The sequence below is a fragment of the Equus asinus genome, chromosome 11 (assembly GCF_041296235.1).
Source record: "Equus asinus isolate D_3611 breed Donkey chromosome 11, EquAss-T2T_v2, whole genome shotgun sequence".
Lineage (NCBI taxonomy): Eukaryota > Metazoa > Chordata > Mammalia > Perissodactyla > Equidae > Equus > Equus asinus.
This window is the reverse complement of record NC_091800.1, coordinates 12925646-12937159: the sequence shown is the minus strand read 5'-3', so window position 1 is coordinate 12937159 and position 11514 is coordinate 12925646. Positions and strand designations below refer to the sequence as shown.

The window sequence follows — 11514 nt, the reverse complement described above, 5'->3', positions numbered from 1 at the left end:
CTTACGCTAAAAATCCCTACGAGGCATTGAGGACTCAGAAGTGTAGTCTTCTGAAACTTATGAATACAGAGAATAAAATATACAAGACTGACAGGTCCTTTTCTTACTAGGACCAAAAACAGACACAGTGACCTGAGAAATAAGCCATTTTTCAGCTTGAACCCAGACTAGAGAGAGAACAATAAGAACCAGTAAATATGAGTTGGCAACCTCCTTAAATATTGACGGCATTTAAATTTTTTTATTTAATAAGTACAGGAATAGTACTTACCATTTACCAGGCCCTGTTTGTAGCACTTCACAAATATTTACTCATTTAACTGTCATAATGACTCTATGGAATGGATATTAATCTCCACTTTGGATGGGGACCTTCAGCCATTTCATAAAATCCAGAATACCCATTTCATTGGGTATTAGTAGCTTCTGCAACACTGGGTCCTCCAGGTTGGAACAAAAGTGAGAGGAAAAGTGAACACCCCTCCACACCTCCAAAGGGATCCCAAGTATATCTGGGAAGAATTTTAAGGGGCTAGATTGGCCCATTCATTTATATTACTTTTTCTAGGGATTAAGAAACACAGATTTCGTAATGTTGCCTGAAAACACAATTAAAAATATTATCTTAGTATCGATTCCAACAATGTTTCAGAGCAAAGTCACCAGCTCAGATCTCTGCAAGGGCCAGGCAGGTAACATAAGGGGGTCAATCTACCCTGTTGTAGAAATACAGTGCCCACCGCTTGTAAGGGACCAATACAGCCAATTTGCTCAGACACTCTATTTTTTTTCAAGAGAAGCTAGAAATCCATATTTTATGCTAAGTCTCCCTATTTTTAAATGTTGGCAGCTAACTAAATTTCTTATAACACTGCTTAGGTTAAACAAAGCAAGTCTGCTAGTCTCCCCTGGATCTTGGGCGTCCGCTGTACAATCTCTGCTCCGTGGCCTTTGCACCAGGGCCACATGTGGAATCTTTATAAAAAACTGAGAAGCCTATGAAGGGCTCCAACCCATGTGTGAGTCATGCTCCTTCCACTGAGCTGCAATGGACACAGAGATTTTTTTTTTCTTCTCTGGAATTTCTTTCAAAACATTTTGAAAGTTCTTCTTTAAAGGTGCCAGGCTTATTTATTCTTGCGGAATCTGAGTGAGAGGAAATAAACAGTACACTGCATAATTTTTTCCCAGAATCCACCCCTTGAACCAATAATCAAAACGCAAGATTGCTCCGAGATTTCTCTAATTAGTTCAAGGGCATCCGATGTGCCTGGATCTCCCTCTTCACCAATTTCTCTGGCATTCTTCTTCTGTTTTGAGGACTATCATAAAAAACTCAGAACAACCTAATTTCCCACTAGCTTCTGCTCCACTATGCTCCGCCCCTGGAGCTCCAAGTGCTACTCAGCCCAGTGTCCGTCCACCTCAGCCTTGGCTGTCCACCTGGGTCTCAGTTTGCTGTGGGTACCCACAGTCCCTCCAATCCCTTTTGTCACAAGAGCTAGAACCATGTCTGTCTTGTTCACTGTTGCTAAACTAACCTTGGCCAGGTGTCCAACACAAATCCCTAGTTGGGTGCCAATAATCAAAAAAAGTTTTAGAATGATTTGATGTAGGAGTGAACAAATTCTCTTTGACATGTTGTCATTTTCTGTAGTTGACCATACCATCTTTTTTTAATCTCTCAGGCTCCTCGACCCCTGGGGCACTGCACTTATCTCCTTGTTTCTCACAATGCTGGCTCCTCCCTCTCTAGCCTATTTGCTCTTAATTACCCCTCAGGTGGCTCCTAAGCAATCAAGGCTCTTCTCTCTCTGTCCCTGCTGAGCCCTCCCATGGCAGCTGAAGGACCTCCACAAACTGGGCTCACCCCAAAGAGCAATGTCAATAGGGTTCTGTGGTGAAATAAGCTTGGAATATGCTGGGTTGACCTAAGTTCCACATCTCTTTATGGCAGGGCTTGCCAGGGCCTTAAGCATATTAACATACTCTGAGAATTTCCAAGAGTTTTTAAAAATTACTTAACTTGAAAGTCTCCTTTTGAGAAGCATGTTAAAGGTCAAATATTCCGTGGATCACACCCTGGGAAACTCATTCTAAAGAAAAATAAGCCAACTGAAATAGTCCTAGATCAGGATGTTTTTGGGAGAAAAGTCTAAAAGGACTATAAGTGAAGAACCACACTTTTTGATCTTAAAATATATAAAAGCCTCAGAAGTTAGGGAGCAGTCACGATCCCTTCAAAAAATCTCTACTAAGTCATTGGGATGTGCTGTGGCTGAGTCACTTAGCTCCAGTGAATAGAACACATGACATAATTCATGTCCTTGTGGAATTATTCCGTGTTGATCCAGTCTCTGACTGGGTCTGCCCCAAAGCCCCAGCACAAGGAGCTCAGTCAATCTATTCTTGTGCGTGTATGATTGCTTTGATGACATGTAGGGGAAGAGACAGAGGATGGAAATAAAGCTTGATGGAACAGTCAGAATCTGACATAAAAGTTTGTTAGTCACAGAGGAGAAATAAGATGTGAAAAGATCCAAAACAATGACTTTTGGAAAAACCAACGATTGGTGAGCTGAGAGAGAAAGAAGAACTTAAAAAAATATTACAGAGGAGAAGCCAGAGAAGAAAAAAGAAAATCAAGACACTGCACTATTAGTAAGAATACCAGTGGCTAACATTCAGTGAGCTCTTGCATTTATTCATCGCATTCATTCAGTGACCTTGACATTATCTTATTGAGTCCTCACAAGCGCCCCTAAATGAGCTCAGTGAAGTTAAGAAATTGCCCAAGGTCGCACAGCTAGTAAGTGGTGGTGGAGTTGAAATATGAAAGCGTCTACCTCTAGAGCCCACGTGTGGAGGTGGAGGACGTTCTTTCCCCCAAAGTGGAGGAAGAGCTTCTGGAAGAAGAGTATAGTTAACAGTGTCAAATACCACAAGAACCCAAATAAAATGAGAACTGAGAAGTATTTTGGATTTGGCAGTTAAAAATTTTGGAAAAGTGCACTTCAGGTTGAGTCACAGAAACAGAAACCAGATTATTGGTCATGAGCCAGAGATTGGATGGAAAGAACTTAGAAGTAGTTGGATATGTAACATTTGTTGAAAAATTTGATCTCAAAAGAAACTGAACTTTCTGGAAGTACCTTACTAAACCCTTAATTTGTGTACTAGTCAAGGCCAGAGTACTAGTCAAGATACACTCCTTGCTTTAACAACCCCAAAATCTCAGTGGCTTAAAACCATAGAAGTTTATTTCTTGCTCTCATTAGAATCCAGTGGGGTTTGTGGAGGAGGAGCACTTGCTCCACGTCGTCACTCAGTGACCAAGCCTCCTCCCAGCTTGAGGCTTATCCGTCTTCTAAGAGCTCAGAATCTTCTACTGAATCTGTGAGTCTTTGGGCAAAGAAAGAGATTGTGAATAGAAGACGGAGAGAAGGAGGGAAGAGTAAGGAGTAAAGGATAGGCTTAAAAGTAGTGTACATCAACGTGGAACATTCTCAAGGATAGACCATAAGTTGGGAAACAAGGCAAGTCTCTACAAATTTAAAAAAATTGAAATAATAACAAGCATCTTCTCCGATCATAGTGCTATAAGGCTAGAAATTAATTACAAGAAAAAAGCTGAGAAAGGCACAAAGATGTGGAGACTAAACAACACACTACTGAACAAGCAATGGATCATTGAAGAAATTAAAGAAGAAATAAAAAAAATACATGGAAACAAATGAAAATGATAGCATGCCATACCAACTCATATGGGATACAGCAAAAGCTGTAGTAAGAGGAAAATTCATCGCAATACAGGCACATCTTAACAAACGAGAAAAATCCCAAATAAGCAACTTTAAAGTACACCTAACTGAACTAGAGAAAAAAAAAACAAATGAAGCCCAAAGTCAGCAGAAGGAGAGAAATAATAAAAATCAGAGCAGAAATAAATACTATTGAAACGAAAAAGGCAGTAGAAAGGATCAATGAAACAAAGAGCTGGTTTTTTTGAGAAGATAAATAAAATTGACAAACCACTAGCCAGACTTACAAAGAAAAAAAGGAGAAAGCTCAAATAAACAAAATCAGAAATGAGCGAGGAGAAATAACAGACTCTGCAGAAATACAATGGATTATAAGAGAATACTACAAAAAACTATATGCCAACAGAATGGATAACCTAGAGGAAATGGATAAATTCTTGGACTCCTACAATCTCCCGAAGCTCACTCAAGAAGAGGCAGACAATTTGAACAGACCAATCACAAGGAAAGAGATTGAAACAGCAATGAAAAACATCCCAAAGAATAAAACTCCAGGACCAGATGGCTTTCCTGGGGAATTCTACCAAACTTTCAGAGAGGCTTTAATACCTATCCTTTTCAAGCTATTCCAAAAAATTAGGGAAGATGGAACACTTCCTAACACATTCTATGAGGCCAACATCACGCTGATACCAAAACCTGACAAGGACACCACGAAAAAAGAGAACTACAGGCCAATATCACTGATGAACATAGATGCAAAAATTCTAAACAAAATTTTGGCAACCAGAATTCAGCAATTCATCAAAAGGATCATACATCATGATCAGGTGGGATTCATACCAGGGACACAGGGATGGTTCAACATCCGCAAATCAATCAACGTGATACACCACATCAACAAACTGAGGAATAAAAACTGCATGATCATCTCAATAGATGCAGAGAAGGCATTTGACAAGATCCAACAGCCATTTATGATAAAAACTCTGAACAAAATGGGCATAGAAGGAAACTACCTCAACATGATAAAGGCCATATATGACAAACCCATAGCCAACATCATACTCAATGGGCAAAAACCAAATGCCATCCCCCTGAAAACAGGAATGAGACAAGGATGCCCTCTATCATCACTCTTACTTAACGTGGTACTGGAGGTCCTGGCCAGAGCAATCAGGCAAGAAAAAGGAATAAAAGGAATCCAAATAGGGAGGGAAGAAGTGAAACTCTCACTCTTTGCAGACGACATGATCTTATATATAGAAAACCCCAAAGAATCCACTGGAAAACTGTTAGAAGTAATCAACAACTACAGCAAAGTTGCAGGGTATAAAATCAATTTGCATAAATCAGTAGCATTTCTACACTCCAGTAATGAACCAACAGAAAAAGAACTCAAGAACACAATACCATTCACAATCACAACAAAAAGAATAAAATACCTTGGGGTAAATGTAACTAAGGAAGTGAAGGACCTATATAATGAAAATTACAAGGCCTTTCTGAGAGAATTGGATGACGACATAAGGAGATGGAAAGACATTCCATGTACATGGATTGGAAGAATAAATATAGTTAAAATGTCCGTTCTACCTAAAGCAATTACAGATTCAATGCCATCCCAATCAGAATCCCAATGACATTCTTTACAGAATTAGAACAAAGAATCCTAAAATTCATATGGGGCAACAAAAGACCCCGAATTTCTAAAGCAATCCTGAGAAAAAAGGACAAAACGGGAGGCATCACAATCCCTAACTTCAAAACATACTACAAAGCTACAGTAATCAAAACAGCATGATACTGGTACAAAAACAGGTGCACGGATCAATGGAACAGAATTGAAAGGCCAGAAATAAAACCACACATCTATGGACAGTTTATCTTTGACAAAGGAGCTGAGGGCCTACAATGGAGAAAAGAAAGTCTTTTCAACAAATGGTGCTGGGAAAACTGGAAAGCCACATGTAAAAGAATGAAAATTGACCATTCTTTTTCACCATTCACCAAAATAAACTCAAAATGGATCAAAGACCTAAAGGTGAGACCTGAAACCATAAGGCTTCTGGAAGAAAATGTAGGCAGTACACTCTGTGACATCAGTATTAAAAGGATCTTTTCGGACACCATGCCTTCTCAGAGAAGGGAAACAATAGAAAGAATAAACAAATGGGACTTCATCAGACTAAAGAGCTTCTTCAAGGCAAATGAAAACAGGATTGAAACAAAAAAACAACCCACTAACTGGGAAAAAATATTTGCAAGTCATATATCTGACAAAGGCTTAATATCCATAATATATAAAGAACTCTCGCAACTCAACAACAAAACATCAAACAGCCCAATCAAAAAATGGGCTGGAGACATGAACAGACATTTCTCCAAAGAAGATATACTGATGGCCAATAGGCACATGAAAAGATGCTCATCATCGCTGATCATCAGGGAAATGCAAATCAAAACTACACTAAGATATCACCTTACACCCATTAGAATGACAAAAATATCTAAAACTAATAGTAACAAATGTTGGAGAGGTTGTGGAGAAAAAGGAACCCTCATACACTGCTGGTGGGAATGCAAACTGGTGCAGCCACTATGGAAAACAGTATGGAGATTCCTCAAAAAATTAAAAATAGAACTACCATACGATCCAGCCATCCCACTACTGGGTATTTATCCAAAGAGCTTGAAGTCAGCAATCCCAAAAGTCCTATGCACCCCAATGTTCATTGCAGCATTATTTACAATAGCCAAGACACGGAGGCAACCCAAGTGCCCAGCAACAGACGAATGGATAAAGAAGATGTGGTACATATATACAATGGAATACTACTCAGCTGCAAAACAGAACAAAATCATTCCATTTGCAATAACATGGATGGACCTTGAGAGAATTATGTTAAGTGAAATAAGCCAGCGAGAGAAGGATAATCTGTGTATGACTCCTCTCATATGAGGAATTTAAAATTATGGACTAAGAACAGTTTAGTAGATACCAGGGGAAAGGTGGGGTGGGGGGTGGGCACAAAGAGTGAAGTGGTGCACCTACAACATGACTGACAAACATTAATGTACAACTGAAATTTCACAAGATTGTAACCTATCATTAACTCAATAAAAAAAAAAAAAGTAGTGTACATCACTTCCATCCACATGTGTCTGGCTATAACACATTCACATGACCCAGCTCTGACCAGAGGGCTATCTGGTAAATGTGGTTTAAGTGTGGGCCCAGGAAGAAAAGCAAGCAACACATCTTTAGCCTTTATCTTTGAGCCCCTCTGCCATGACTCGTTGTTCTTCCTTTGCTCACTAGGTATATGGTAGAGGGAAGAGATTCAGATGCTTGGTTCAGAGACCCTGGATTTTTTCCTACTTTTGTCTCAATGAATTTGAAGTCCAGTCTTGGTATAGGCTGCCATCTTACTCTGCTTCATCTCCACCGACTAGCCAAGAATTGGCCTCTACCTGCGTTGCTGGACTTCTGCTTCCAAGGAGACTGGTGGTCCTAAGCCAGCCCTGAAATAAAAGAAGTGATTGCGGGATCAAAGCAAATACACTGCAAAAGAAAATCCCATGTCCTCTGATGAGGCTTTTCCAATGACAATTCCAACTCCAGGGAAGGCTATTGCATAGTGAATGCCAATGAGTAGGGCAGGCAGCCATCAACAGGATCCCTGGAGGATACTCGCCCCTCCTAAACTTCTACCTGAGTATCAGTGCACAAGAATATGGGCCCCTTGTTGCCAGATCTTCACATTTTTCAAGAAAAGTCAGAAATCTGGATTTTTATTTGAAAACATAATTTTTTAACTTGACTCAAAGTATCTGTGGGCCAAGTTCAACCAACAGGCTAACCATCTTCTATCTCTAGCTTAGATTCTGTAACATGACTCCAGGGACTCTGACCTCCTGGCCATTATGCTCCTCATAGAGGTCAGAGGAGCTCAGGCTTTGGCACTTCCTGAATAGCCAACGCTATAAGGATGGAGGGAACTGGGGCAGGGGGAAATGCACCCCAATAAGCACCTCTGATAAACCCGACCTTGAAACAAGTTACCAGATGCTGGATGATGCCCAAAAGTGCTAGAAACAAGATGCTTCTTCTAGCTGCCTGCAGTCTAGAGCATTCCAGGTTAGGCCAGAGATTGGGTATGAAGAATCTCTTCCTCAGGGGCACCTCTATGTCTCATCACCTCCTGGATCTCAGCATGCTATTGCCGAGCTCTGCCCCACATCCAAGTTCTAGCATACCCCACTTTATTCTGTACAACAATGCAACTCTGAGTCATTGTGGTCTCAGTAAGTACTTACACTTAGAGAAGGTGACCTTTACAGAAACAAGTTACAGAAAGCCAATAATGATTTTTTTTCCATGTGATATTTATTGCATCTCTGATATCCAAGCTTGCAATTTTGACTTTTCTACCTCCAGCTTAAATCTCAGTTGAAAACACCTTCTTATCAGATCTGAGAAGGGATTTACCAACATGGAAAAGGGAAAGACTTGAAATAACTTTAATATTGAACTGGCATTAAATGTATTGGTATTAACTCAGGAACTTTCACTACATGTATACACAGATAGACATAGAAATAGCTACAGATGTTGTATATGTGTGTATATTAATATTTTCAGCTCCATCTGTTGACGGAGCCTAGAAGCAATGACAGCCCAGTAGCAATGAGCATGCTGAGTACTCAAATCAAACTTGGTTTTTAAATGTCATCCTTCACTAAAAGGAACCAGAACTCCTCAGAGAAATAGCTGATTCCATCACTGGGTCAGGAAGGGCACAACTTTTTTTGCCAGAAAAATACAAAAATGCTCAAAGAATTACAAGAACAAAAAGAATAAGACCAGCTTGAAGGGGCCCCCACTGGCCAAATCAAGAACAATTTGAGCATCTAAATATATAATGGGCATCACTGTCTAGCAGCTGCAGAGACCCCACACAAGTGCTGCCAATGCCCTGGTGGAGAATTTGAGGCCAATACTGAATTTGTAAAGTAAAATAGGTGAAAAATACTTTAGCAATGCAAAGAATTGTGTTGTCTGTGAAAGAGCCATTGGTAGGAAGGGTCATCCAACAGTCTTTTCAACAAGTAAATTCCCATCTGAATATGTGCCAGCCATACCCTACAGGTCTGCAGGCACAGTAAGTGTTGGTAGAGAGCCATATGCTCTCGGACTTTTTAATACTATGGGGCAAGATTATGAAATTATGACCTCTCACCAGTCCACAAACAGAGGCATCCCTAGTCTGTTTTTCAGTGCCCTCTGTCTTCATGCAAAAATATGAAAAGTGGGTACTTGTGACACCACTGTCCAAAGACTCCTTTCTTGCCTGTTGGGACCAACATGACCCCAGATGATCCCTCTACTACTGAGACACTTGCTAAAAACAAACAAAAAACCTGTCATCCTGAACACTGCTGAAAAGCAGGCCCATGGCCTAAAGGCTATCAAGAGTATGGAGCACTTTGCACTCATCCAGGAAGGTCTGAAGAGTGCATTTGACAAAATGCTATTCATTAGCTGCCCTGTAGCCTCCAGAACAGAAGAGTGACACGTGTACGCTGCCATGAACATCCCTCCAGAGCCCTTTCTGGTCCAACGGTGTTGGCATGCTACTAAAAGCAATGTGTACATCAAACTGAAGATTAAAAATTAAAACTCACTTTTGCAATGATGACAAATGTCCTGCACCCACCCATGTGTACTCTTGTTGAGACAAGGCCCCCTTCCCTTCTTACTTCAATTTAAATACTAGTTAATGTTGAGTAACTGTGCATTGTAAGAGAAGTGATCAGTACCGATTTTTGTTTTGTTTACTTTGAAATTTTGTTTGTTTAAAAGGAAGGCACACTTGTGATGACTCCATGATAGATAAATTCTTGACTCAAATTGTTGAAAATGCTTCCTGGTTATACTACGGAGAGTAATTTGGGACATATTAGTGGGCTTTTTTTGTTTTTGCTTTTCCCTTTGAGGGGATGTATGAAGCATTTTTTATTTGGTCTTGTTTTTTAATTAACCAGTGGACAGCCCTTGGCAGAGGAGGCTGGATTGATTGCTCATTCCACTGCCTCGATCTAATTTGGAAACCATATTCCCCATCTGGTGCTATTAAGAAGCAGCATAGTCAATGTCTCATTTAATAACATATTCTTTTTTGAAAGTTGCCTTCTCTCTCCACTCTTCAGTGGGTCCAGTATTTGAGGAAACTTAGGAAAGTGGATGAAACTTTCATGCCCCTCTTTTCTAGGATGTACCAAAAATGTGACTACGACTTTCAAGGAAATTTGTTTGCCATTTGCTATTTTTTAAGTTATTTTCTAACTTCTTTCACTGGTAAATGAAGAAAAGTACTGCACCTTTTGAAGTTGTCCAAATGGATTGAGTTCACAACTACCTTCCTGTTTTGAAATACGCACACAATATGGGATTACAACCCATTTAATAAAATAGGACCCCAACTCCATATTAATATAAATAACAAATACAAAAGGGAGAAGGGAAACTTTTATTTAAAATAGAATGCCAAACAAAATGTGTAGAAGGAATGATGAAAATAATCACCACTTGGCAAGCATCACAGCAGCAAGTGATGCAGGAGTTGTCAATGGATGTGAGGTTTGGAGGATGGAGGTTTGAGCAACAGGATAATTTCCAAACATCTCTTGGCAAAACACTGATCAAATACAGAGTGGAAATGCTGGCTTTACTTGGGGCTGGGAGACACTAACTTGCCCAGGTGATCATGATTAACATCTTATTGGGACCAGTCAATGTCGTGTGCTTCCTGACACAATGCATTGAGAAGAGCATCATTTCTGTGCTCTTTCTGCCAAAAATACGTGGCTTGAGTCTGATCAGGAGGAAGTATAGGACCAACCCAGATTGGCAGTCATGCTACAGACATGTATTCTTTAAGCTTTGCAAGGACATGAGGATGGGAAAAGACTGATAACCTGTTCCAGATTGAAGGAAATTGATGTGACATGACCACTAAATGCAACACATTTTCTTAGATAGGATACTGGACTAGAAAGGAAAATAAGAGACTGGTGGGACAGTTGGTGAAATCTGAATGGGGTTATGGACTGGATGGTAATGTTGTACCCATGTAGATTTCCTGATGTTCAGAGGGTTGCACAGTTAGCAATGTAGGAGAGTATTCTTGTTTGGGAGAAGTACATGCCAAAATATCTCGTGGTAAGAAGGCATCTGGGTAAAAGGAATGAGGAAGTTCACTGTTTTGTTCTTCCAACTTTTCAGTAGGTTTGAAACCATTAAAAACAAAACAAAACGAAAGGCTTGAAGAAAGTAAAGCAAAATGATGTGAAGAGTAGGTGCCCTCTGAGTACTGGGATTATGCCTAATTTTTTTAATGTTTTGTTAAATTTTGCTACACTTTCCAGATATTCTACAATAAACACATATTTTCTAATTGAGGAACATCATAATAAAGCACACAAAGTGTACCACTTGATTTCTTACTTGCATATACTCGCTGGTCGAGAAGTTGAACATTTCCAACACCATAGCCAGTTCCTTTAGGTGGCTTCCCTGTTTATACTCCACTACCAGAAGTTTCCATTATTCTAACTTCTATCAACTGCTTTTACCAGTTCTTGAATTTCATGTAAATAGAACTATATAATATGTTCTCTTTTGTGTCTGGCTTCTTTTGCTCAAGGTACCTGTGAGACTCATTCATGTTACATCTACCAATAGTTTGCT

At 39.8% G+C, this 11514-nt stretch overlaps 1 pseudogene; it reads left to right on the top strand.

The window, feature by feature from the left end:
• The first annotated feature begins 643 nt into the window (after positions 1-643).
• On the top strand, positions 644-9356 carry LOC106835452 (cell division control protein 42 homolog; annotated as a pseudogene).
• Positions 9357-11514: the final 2158 nt, after the last annotated feature.